This window comes from Ostrea edulis, chromosome 7 (genome assembly GCF_947568905.1).
Source record: "Ostrea edulis chromosome 7, xbOstEdul1.1, whole genome shotgun sequence".
Lineage (NCBI taxonomy): Eukaryota > Metazoa > Mollusca > Bivalvia > Ostreida > Ostreidae > Ostrea > Ostrea edulis.
This window is the reverse complement of record NC_079170.1, coordinates 32905497-32917714: the sequence shown is the minus strand read 5'-3', so window position 1 is coordinate 32917714 and position 12218 is coordinate 32905497. Positions and strand designations below refer to the sequence as shown.

The 12218-nt window shown below is 35.8% G+C and overlaps 1 protein-coding gene across 2 annotated transcripts in view; it reads left to right on the top strand.

The window, feature by feature from the left end:
- Window positions 1–2287, top strand: part of LOC130048039 (sortilin-like) — a 58636-nt gene extending 56349 nt beyond the window's left edge. For both annotated transcript variants that reach the window (XM_056144029.1, XM_056144028.1), the window contains one exon: window positions 1–2287. This exon is cut by the window's left edge and continues 2824 nt beyond it. The gene's annotated coding sequence lies outside the window, so the exon portion shown is untranslated.
- The last annotated feature ends 9931 nt before the right edge of the window (window positions 2288–12218 follow it).

The following is a 12218-nucleotide window of genomic DNA, read 5'->3' as shown; positions in this document are numbered from 1 at the left end:
TTGATGTCCAGCAATAACTCTGACCAGTTGATTATGTCAGGTATCTTTTTAAGATGAACTCTTTCCATTCCATTGTGATAGGTTTATACATTGTTGTATTCAAGTACAGGAAAGGAGAGAATGTTGCTCTTTTTCCTAGATCTCAATATTTACGTAATTCGCGTCTTGTCTGTTTGGATCAGATATGGATACCAAAATCATTATCTAAACAAACAGTAATCAGCACTGAATTAACATTAAATTCTCACTGGAGCTTTCAGTTGTCATCCATGGTTCATTGATTTCATGAAGTCTACATCATTGCAAGACAATTGCAATGATAATTTTCAAATTTGCCAGTATCATAGAACAGGTTTCACACCCCTTGCTGAGGTACCAGGCACATAGAATCATGGACACCCTCCCCCCCCCCCCCCCCCCCCCTTTATGACAATGATCATTATTTGTTATTATTTATTTAGTGAAGTATGAGCAATAATAGTAAAAGACTTCACCCCCCCCCCCTTCCCCCACAAATTAAGAAAATAGAATTTTTTTTAGTACACACAACTCGAAATTAAGGTAGCTCCATCCTCATGTGACTTATCAATATTAATGGTTAAAAGTGGAAAACTTTATCAATTTCCACTCAATATAGTTTAATTTAATTAATAACCAAAGAAAATGTATATGTTGCCACCTTTTTAAAGATGTCAGACATACAAACAGAAGTATATATTAACATCAGAAAATCACACATTTTCGTTAAACAGAATAATAAAAATAGATAAAAACTTGCTGAAATGACAAAATCTAAATATCAACAGTTTAAAAAAAACTGCAAATTCATAAATATGTATCGATTAATCATGGACATTAGGGAAACCAATGTATAATAAACATCCAGTTGAGGAAATTCCAGCACAGGAGTTATTGCCCTTGACAACATTTTTTAAATCATAAATAATTATCTATGGAAAATATAAACTTTTTCAGTATTAACAGTTTATCAGATTTTTTATTATATCCAGTAAATAATATTCCTCAGAAAGACATATCTCTATCATGCGCAAAGTTTAATTTATTAAGATTTTGCAAAAACCTATGACGTCACATGAGGATCGATCAACCTTAACATATGCCTGTCAGTCCGTGACTGGTTAAAGGTCTGGCGGACTGACTAACATTTGTTTTAGTCGGTCCAATGGGACTGGTCAATTTTCTGAAAGGTAATTTTGGAACAATACTTATGGAATCTTAAACACATATCTGGCATTCCTCTGTAGATATAAGATGAACTAGATTAGTAAATATAAATCTCACATAAGTGTTACAATATTGTCTGAGGCATATCAAATTAAATTCCGTTATTTTATTTCAATAACATGAATGAAATATGTTTGTTTCTGAAAAACTCTGGTGGACTGGTAAATTTTTCTACGGACTGGTTGAAATCATACCCTAACAGTCCAGCTGGACTGGTGACATAAAAAGTTAGTTTCAAGCCCTGGTACAGGCAATAATGGTAACCTCTTACAAATTAGGATTTTGAAGATGGAGCAAAACATTTTGGTGGGTCTTTTCTTTCTTGGTTTTTTTGTATTGTGATTTTTTTTTGCTTCCCCCCCCCCCCTTCCCCACTTTTATAAATGATGATTGATGATATATGCCTGGTACGGGGGCTTTAGTCAGACATCAATAGGTGAGCTGCCGTTCCTTCTTGTTTTTCACATTTACATCAGGTGCCCATGTAGTTTGTAAATAAAGCTTGATCCATGGGAAATAATTTGAGGTGATGGAAATTAGACTATGCATAATTTATCTAGTGAAAAAAAAATTATTTGTACTGCTTCATAATGAGATGTATGTATATGTGCAAGAGAAGTATATGTTTAGGGTATTTGTTAGATTTGTGGATTATTTATTAATGCATTACATCATTTTTTTGAATATGTATGAAGTCACTATCGAGCTGGAGACAGATTGTTTTTATTCTTATGTCTCTATGTCAATCACTCCACTTATTATTTACAGTACAGATTTGGAACTCGAGCTTTATCATAGCACCAAATAACTAATGCACATTTTAACAAAAAACTGAAAAGTATTGTGCTGTGTCGGTCGTTTACTGAGTATTATTGTCTTAGTGTTTAAAAAGAAATCCAAGTCTAGTAGTTCATTCGGTGTCGATCTATGAGCAGGGCACTTTGCTGTCCACTAGGTTTATAAACATTTATTCAGAATTTTCATCAAATGATCATGGTATGTTTGTTATCTGTTAAAATAATAAAACAATCTTCTGAAAACTGATGAGAGTTGTGTTGTTTATTTGTGTGTTGATGTGGCGGTACAATCTTTGTATCAAATAGGTCTAATTAAAGAATGGGAGGGGGTGCAGAATCTTAGAAAGGGTGGGCAGTACCTCAGTCAGGGAAAGCAGTACCTTGAATAGGGAAGGTGGTATCTTAGATAAGTAGGTACTACTGATACAGAGGGCGCCACCTTGGATATTAAGGGTGCTACCTTAGATTGGGAGGTAGGGAGAGTAATGCCACAGAGAGAGACAGATTACCAAGCACCAGGAATTCTACTGTTAAATGTGTGAAGAAAGATTTGGTATATTGTTGCTACACTGGTCCGTCCGTCCGTCTGTCACACTTTCTTCTTCCTCAGACTCCTCTATTATTTTGATCAGTAACCTTTGGAATATGATAAGCGATGCTCTCCAGATATGTGTGATAAGGTTTCAGAATTTTCAATGTTATCCTGGATATTTTTTAATCGGGTTCCATGAAATCCTCACACATTTTACACAATAGCCAAAATCATCTTCTGGAAGAGGATCGGTGATTACGGTAGTTTCGGAATTTCTATTTCATCCCGGGGACCAAATTTGGGTAAAAAACAACGGTTTTCTACAAAAGTATGGGCATAATACCGTTATCTGCACCGCATATCTTTAATATACAGTTTATTCCGTAATTTAGGTTTTTACCCACTCTTGTTTTGTAAAATTGGGAGAAAAACGCAAATTACATGTATATGCAACTATATACATGTAATCATGTTGTCTAGCACCTCTTCATTTTACCTTTAAGGAAAATATGCTAAAAGAATATATATATAGAGTGTGTCTTCCTAAAGTAAGTCCTAGACTTAGTATTTTGTAACCCGTACTTTTTATTTTCTTTATAATATATATTGCGAGCAGCCAAAATTGCATGAAACAAACAATTCTAAATGTCTGTCACGATTTAAAGTAATTTCAATTTTATTTAAATTCTTAGATGCATGTTGAATTGAGTTATCATCAGCAAATAATCTACAGAAAGACATTTTAGGAACATCATTAACATAGATTAGAAATAATAGAGGTCCAAGAAGAGAGCCTTGGAGTACGCCTGCATTTAAGCTTGCACTTGAACACATTTTGTAGATAACTCTGGGTCCTACAAGAAAGATAATTAGTAAAGCATTGAGAAATACTATCCTATCAGTATGGATTTTAGATAAAAGACCTCTGTGTCAATCATTATCAAATGCTTTAAATAGATCACAGAAGACCATAGAAGAAGATATCCCATCATCAATACTTTTTACCATGCTATGATAAGTCTCTAATAATTGGAAAACTGTAGAATGACCAGACAAAAATCCTGCTTGGTATTTGTAAAATGGGCTGTTCTTGTCACCAAAATGTTTTATTTTTTCCACAAACAAGTAAAGTAAACACAAACAAGAGGCCCATGGGCCACATCGCTCACCTGAGTCACCTTGGCCCATATCTGAAGACTTTCCATATATATTTGCATGTAAAACCTTGGTCCCTATTATGGCCCAACTACCCTTTGCAAACTTGAATCTACACTATGTCAGAAAGCTTTCATGTAAATGTCAACTTCTTTGGCCCAATGGTTCTTTTAAAGCTTTTTTCTATATTTGTATGTAAAACTTTGACCCCCCCCCCACTTGTGGCCCCATCCTACCCCCCGGGGACCATGATTTGAACAAACTTGAATCTGCACTATGTCAGAAAGTTTTCTTGTAAATATCAGCTTTTCTGACTCAGTGGTCATTGAGAAAAAGATTTTAACTATATATTTGTATGTAAAACTTTGATCCCCCTTGTGGCCCCATCCAACCCCCGGAGCCCATGATTTGAACAAACTTGAATCTGCATTATGTCAGGAAGCTTTCATGTAAATCTCAGCTTTTCTGGCTTAGTGGTTCTTGAGAAGAAGATTTTAAAAGTTTTTCCCTATATATTTGTGTGTAAAACTTTGATTCCCCCCCCCCCCCCCCTTGGGGTCCCATCTTATCCCCGGGGGCCATGATTTGAACAAACTTGAATCTGCACTATGTCAGGAAGCTTTCATGTAAATCTCAGCTTTTCTGGCTAAGAGGTTCTTGAGAAGAAGATTTTTAAAGTTTTTCCCTATATATTTGTGTGCAAAACTTTGATCCCCCCTTGGGGCCCCATCCTATCCCCGGGGGCCATGATTTGAACAAACTTGAATCTGCACTATGTCAGGAAGTTTTCATGTAAAAATCAGCTTTTCTGACTCAGTGGTTCTTGAGAAGAAGATTTTTAAAGATTTTTCCTATATATTTGTATGTAAAACTTTGATCCCCTATTGTGGCCCCATCCAACCCCCGGGGCCCATGATTTGAACAAACTTGAATCTGCATTATGTCAGGAAGCTTTCATGTAAATCTCAGCTTTTCTGGCTTAGTGGTTCTTGGGAAGAAGATTTTTAAAGTTTTTCCCTATATATTTGTATGTAAAACTTTGATCCCCCCTTGTGGCCCCATCCTACCACCGGGGGCGATGATGTTATCAAACTTGAATCTGCAATATGTCAGGAAGCTTTCAGGTAAATTTCAGCTCTTCTGGCCCAGTGGTTCTTGAGAAGAAGATTTTTAAATGACCCCACCCTATTTTTGCATTTTTGTGATTATCTCCCCTTTGAAAGGGACATGGCCCTTCATTTGAACAAACTTGAAAGCCCTTCACCCAAGGATGCTTTTGGCCAAGTTAGGTTGAAATTGGCCCAGTGGTTCTGGAGAAGAAGTCGAAAATGTGAAAAGTTTACAGACAGACGGACAGACAGACAGACGGACAGACAGACAGACGGACGCCGGACAAAATGTTATCAGAATAGCTCACTTGAACCTTCGGTTCAGGTGAGCTAAAAACTGGAAGTAGAAATTGATAAAAACTGAGTTGCATCGTATGTATCTCACAGCTAATGTATAAAGACTAACTGATGACTTAAAATTTGTAGATAAATGAAAAGTAAGACATTGATGATAACAGATTTGGACACACATCTAACATAACTGGTAAAGGTTTCCGATAACACCTCGATGATGTTCTATTGTGTTAACCATTGTCTAAGACATAGTGTTTGTGGACAAGTAGAAAGAAAGTATGGATGCTGTCGGAAGCCTTTCTAATATATGGGTATTGTTTCAGTGAAAGAGCCACTAAAGGTATAGGAGTATATATATCAAGATGACAATTAAGTTTTTCTTGTTCAGATAAAGAACCAAATATGGAAAAAAAAAACAAAGGTAAAGATTTGCATAGTGGCAAAACGAAAAGCAGAAGTCAAATTGGTAACACACATAGATAGTGTGTTGTAGGGGAGTATATAATATACTCAAGTAAATGAGAAAAAACTATATACACAAAGAGTTGTCATCAAGAACAAAAAGGTAGCAAAAAGGTAAATAAACATACATTTACAGAACATGTATGAAAAAGCAATACATTTCGGTGAGATATGAATAGTATAATACAAATGTGGACCGTTTACTTATTCACCTAAGTAGAAGTTACATAACGTGACCAAAGGGGATGAAATCCGCCTCATCGCTAGATTTTGTAGTTTGATGTCGAAATCACTTTAAGTACACGTTTCCTGAAAAGCTGTCGTCCAAGGTACATCAGCTGGCCTCGAAATTTTGTCAGATCCTCGTTAAAAGGGACCGACGCGGTGGCTGTATTGCTTTTGAACTTGTGTGAGTTTTTCACCAGGTGGAACTTACATGTATCACCAGCTGAGTTTAGTCTCACAATTATTTGCCATGAACGTGAGTTGTGTCTGTTAAGTTTCCCTTCATGTGAAGTGATGGCATCTTCCCTTTTAAGGGTGATACCGGCTTGGTGGATAGTTTCCAGAACCTTTTCGGTTGTGTTCTCATGGATCGCCTCCTCAATTCCAGTTACTCTTACCAAAGGTCTTCTCCCGTACTGCTCCAATTCATCTACTTTTGTTCTCCTCTAATTTTCCTATTTTGTTCTGTAAAGGTGCAATTGCTTGCTGTACTTTTTCTTGGACGAGTTTATCTATTTCGTCACTCATAGCTGATTTTACTGTCTTAGTTTTTGTATATCAACACTAGCTATGCTAATATAGACTCTATTCACACGTAACAATGAATTGCTGAGATGGGTAGTGGACGTGTTCATGCTCCACAATTTTGAGTGAGGTCATGGGTCGCTGTCAGGAGGGTGTTTGAAGTGGAAGTTTTAGCTGGACTCGTTGGTGTTTATCGATCTGAATTTGATCCATAATGGGTTTTCTTTGCAGATTGAAGGACCTCACTAAATGACCGAGACATGTTTAACAACAGTTCACAAAGAGAAACAATCTAATTTGTCATGAAGAGTATTTTAAAGCATAGAAATAGCTAGAATTCATTCAATTTTCATTTCTTCAGTGTAAAACATTATTTTTTATCTTGCTTCGACGTCTAAATAATTTTAGATCGATTTTTTAACGTCACAATTGCAAGTTTTTGCGTTTTCTTTGCCGATTGGTTTAGAAGCAGTTCATGTGACAGTCCTTCAGACGGTACTTCATCAATGAAAAGGCTCAAACAGATTTTTTAAAATTTTATTTATTATTTTTTTAATATATATGTATTGTTCCCAAATTCTCAAGTACACATAGTACAAAATTTATGGTTCGTTATATTTCCCTTGCAAATGCTGAACTTTTTATTTTGATTGCACTTATTCATTTAATTTAGAAATTATAAATTAATTTTCATTTTTAAAACGATACATACAAATTTCATAGAAAACATTAGAATATATATGCCAAATATCTATGATAAACCATTTTGGGCTTTTTAAAACCCCTTTTTGGGCGGAAAAAGTATCAAACTTGGGTTACACCCCACCCCACACCCTGAAAATTCTCAGGGTTTTCCCTAGTGTTAATGAGAATTAGTCGGTTTATTTGATAGTGGCCCTTAAAGGGACATGGACACGAATGTCCAGAAATGGTGAATTGATGGGTCAATCTTCTGTCAATTACAGCAGCCATATTTTTGTAAAAGCCAAGCAGTTTATCTCTGAGGAGAGTGCTGCATCATGAATCCTTGTTTTCCATTTGAAATAGAATCTTCTGGGTGTAATTCACTCCGTAGATTGTCAAGATATTAATAATGTAAATCATGCAGTTGTCTCGTGATTCAACCCGCGACCCCCCCCCCTTTTTTTTAGCAAATAAAAGTTTGTGTGAACGCACACTTCCGGTCGGACTTTCTCGCGCTCTTTAGCCATTGGAGCTCGTGGTTGGGTTACTCCCTGACAACTTTAAACTTTCCTTTTTTTTGACTTGCTATTTTTCGAATATTAACTTCTCTTGTGTTTACTTTAGGTTTTCGTTTGTATGCTCTTCAATGACACAAACAATGTCACTCCACTTCTATCAGATGCAGTCCAGAATTCTTGGCCAGAAGTAACGATACTTTCCAACACCATGCGTGTAATTACTTCTGCTGAATCGCTGTCTAGATCTTGTAAAAGGCCAGAAAACAAACATTGATGAGTTCTGGATCAGGATATACTGGTTCCAGATAATGTCCTGCAGGATTCTGTTTGTCCTCATGTTTGCCCGGATGATGAGTGAAATTAATAATTAGAGCGAGATTAATATAAGCCTTTTATCGAATTATTTACGAATAAATATTGTTTAAACTAATGATAGGTTGTATTGACAAACTAGATTGCTATAACGATAATAGAATTTGCGAAATGCTGACTTTAAACGAGAATGTTAAAACCCTTGCATCGTCAATTTGTTTGTCAGTAGCCAGCCTCGATTAAAAAACTGATCATACGTACATCAAGCTCTTGCGTATCGAATCAGTTGAGAGATGTAAACACAATATGCAGATGTTATGGAATACTGCTACATGAATATGGGAAGTTGACGATGGGAAAGCTGAAATGATCCCGTTGAGTTGTTAGTTTGCCGTTGATATCCACTTCCAATAAAACATCTAAGTATGAAACAGAAGTGGATGACTATTGTGTCTTTTATTTCGAATTCACAGGGATATATCGAATCGACAAATAAATGAAAATTAGCATTGTTAACAGATAAAACGTCGTCGATATATCCTAAATGTCGCATTGAAGGGCACAGCAAGAATTTTTTCTTCTCACGTAGGGTCTTTGTATAAATTCTGATTCATATGAATATAAAAACAGGTCCACTAACAAAGGATCACAATTCGTGCCCATGGGAATTCCAACAAACTGTCGGAAGACCTGATTACCAAAGCCTACGAAGATAATGTCAATGACAAACTCCAGCATATTCATAATTTCAACTTCAGAGTACTTGTGCGTGGAATGAGAGTGATGTATCACAAAGTAATTTTTGGATGACTTCTTAACGTCTTTTGCATACACCATGACTGTATGCATTGTGACTTGAATCCTGGCGCTCCCAAAGTACATCGACTGTATTTCATTTGTGAGCTCACAAGAGTAGTTTTCAGAACAGTCAACATGTATAACCACTTCGTTGTCGGACAAGCTGTCTTTAAGTGTTTTAGACTTGTGTATTGATGTCATACATGTATATAGTACACGTGTTTACAAAAATTTTGTTTCATCAAGTCTCTTGTTTCTTCTACCAGTATTTGAATCGTTGACTGTATGTCATTCTTCACTGTCTTGTTGATTATCAGTTTCTTTCCATCTTTGTCTGTTTTATTAATTTCCTTTGTTCTTCTTACCCACTGTTTAACGGTAACCTGATTTCCAAAATCTTTGCGTGCCGTTTCAGTTAGTTTTAAGTCTTTACATGTATTGCATTCATTGTGTGAACACTCTACTCATGTCACATACTAATCCCTCTGCTGCCTTTTCTGGTGATTTTGTGTCAAGTAGTCTAAGCTGATGCAATTTTTGCACCCTCATTTGACATTTGACATTTTCGTGCAGTGTACAGAGGCAGGTATGCCTCTCACTAACATTTATACTGACCATGTAAAACGGTTTCATCCTGTAGAAAGATGGATGTGACAGGGATTCGCCTTGATGTTCGTCAAGAAACTTTTTGTGCAAATTCATCATTGTGTCGTTGAGGTATCGCTTCTGTTTCTTAATTTTCATTTTGTTTTTGTGTCCTTCTTTCCAGGCGCCATTGTTGTGTTGATGCAAGGTGAAGATATCTCACTTTAGAAACTGTTCAACCTTTCTTTTCATGTTAATCTTTCACACAAATGAACGACTTTTCTTCTCATACTACAGAATATCATCATTAGAACTCCTCTTAAGTCTATGTTGGCTGATACCTGTATGTTTGCTGTATTTCTTCTTCGGTCTGTAATTTTGTAGTAGCTGTTGGGGAACCAACTTCGCCACAGTACACCTTGCCCTCTCGGTTTTCTGTTTCCTTTACTTGTCCCTTATCTCCTTTCAACATGTCAATGTTTACTATGTTCCGCGCTGAATTAGAGTTTGGTCCCTCTTGTCCCATTTTCGTCATTTTTTCACTTTTGAACTTTACTCTCATCCATCTTTTTCTATTCTTCTCCACACATTTGTCATTCTTTTCTAGTTCCTTTTCCAACTTCCTGATTTTTCTGTACGCTTTTGCCCTATCCTTTCTAACTTTCTTCCTTCTCCTGCTTACATTACTCTCACCTTCCTCATTTCCACTACTAGGGGGGACTGTTCAACGCTATGAACACTGCCCCCTTTTCAGTCTTTTTGTTTTTATTCTCTTTTATTGCGTTTAAGATTACACCAATGCCGTTGTTTGTGTCTTTTCTCCCTTTAGGGTTTGTTCGTAGTGTGATATTGTCCTTCAGATTTTCTCTTTACGTATCGTTTGCATTCCTTCTCTAAGTATCCCCGATGCTTCTCAGTGTTCGCCTTTATCGAGTCCCCATGTTTCCTTGCCCTCTCTGCAGGTGTCATCGGCATATTTGACAGTTTTTCAGTACAATGTTGCAAGCAGGGTTCGAAGATGTTTACATTTTTCCAGAAGAGGTTCAATTATATCCTTGTGCTTATCATTCTAATCTTGGGTGAAGTTTGGAAGGTTATACTCGTCAGTTATACTTAGAGCTCTTCTTCTGTCTAAATTCAAGTCAATTAAAAATGCCTTTAAAACGACATTTTCTCTTGTCAACCGAGAAATATCCATACTGTCTTCATGTACTGTAATTATAGTGATACTTAATATCAGAGCATGTATGATTTCCTGAAAATTGAAAATGTCTAGGTAAATCTAAACAAACAAAACATTTTGACATTTATCATTATAAAAGAATAATGAAGTTCCCAGTTTAAAAAGATGTTATAAATGTCAAACTTTGTGCACAAATCTACTGACTATAGCTTGAATGAGAAAGCAACCTAAACTACTAACAGGCAATAAGAACAACACACTCATTCATATATATCACCTAATCAATGTCAAACTCAACCTAATCAAACTCTTTATGGACTAAAACAAATAAGGACTTTCAGTACTTTAATTATTTCTCAACTAATCAAACAACAACTAAGGACTTTCAGTACTTTGATTATTTCTCACCTAATCAAACAACAACTAAGGACTTTCAGTGCTTTAATTATTTCTCACCTAATCAAACATCAACTAAGGACTTTCAGTGCTTTAATCATTTCTCATACCAAATATTTACAAATACTCCGAAGTAAGGGCAGATGAAATACAATGATGATTCATTAAATCGGACAAATGAGGAAAACATATGCGTGCAAAGGTGGATTTGAAAAGAGCCAATTTCTGTGGAAACTAGGGGTTATTTGTATTCGTCCCCTCGTTTACATAGAAACGAGTAATGAGCCCTGCCCTCTGTCCAGCCCTTCATAAACGTGAATGACACCTAAGTCGAACTAACTGACACTTCAAATAAAAAGCATATTTTTTGTCTTTACCGTCACAGTGTAGTACAGCACTTTGTGACGGTAATGACATGCAAGACCTGTCTTTTAAAAGACCAAAATTTGTTATAAGATCATATCATAGCTGTTTCACAAAACTGTCCTAACTTACAATAATTTTAAGATTGTTAGAAGACATCCAGTCTATACTGAACGTGATGGCGGTCTATGTTTTACTAATAGATAAGTACATGTAGCTTATCTGGAGGGAACGTGGTTTCAGGGACAGAAACAATCTATTAGACTATATGGAGGATGTGGAAATCATTGATAAGCTTCGTATACCGCGACATGTGATCTTTGTGATGAACTCAATATTCCACAGCCAACTTTTTCCTACTTCCGGTGCTTAGGCATGTCTTTATATTCAAATTAGTTAAGAAAATATTTATTTTTGGAGGAGTGGAACGAGGTAGAAAATAATAATAATAATAATGAATTACAATTTCACGTTTAGTCTTTTAACATAGATGTTTTTATAAAACATCATTCAGTACTTTCATTTTGTATCACAATTTCTGTAATTAAATGGTATACACAAACCGAGCGTAACTTATGAAATACACGGTATCGTGTAAAATCACATAATTTAGAAAAGAAGAACAACGTATTAAACCTTACAAATTACGAAAATAGTAATATTTCAGCTTCCTGTCTATATTTGTACATACTTTTTCTTTCATATTGCATATAAATTCACGCATGCAGTTAAAAGATAACAAAAGAAAACAACAACAACAACAACAAAAAAAACAACCAAAAAACAACCCCCCCCCCCAAAAAAAAACCCCACACACACGGTATTTTGCAATGTTAGGAGTATAACAACGTCCTAAGATCTATATCTTATAGATTTCTTGAAGTTAAAATAGTTTTGTGAAACCTCATGATTGTCATAAGCCAGATCTTGAGAAACTCTATATTAAGATCTATCATATGACAGATCTTAAGATAGTTTTGTCTTTTGTGAAACCCGGCCCAGCACTCGGGGGTGATATACCAGAGAGCTACAAAT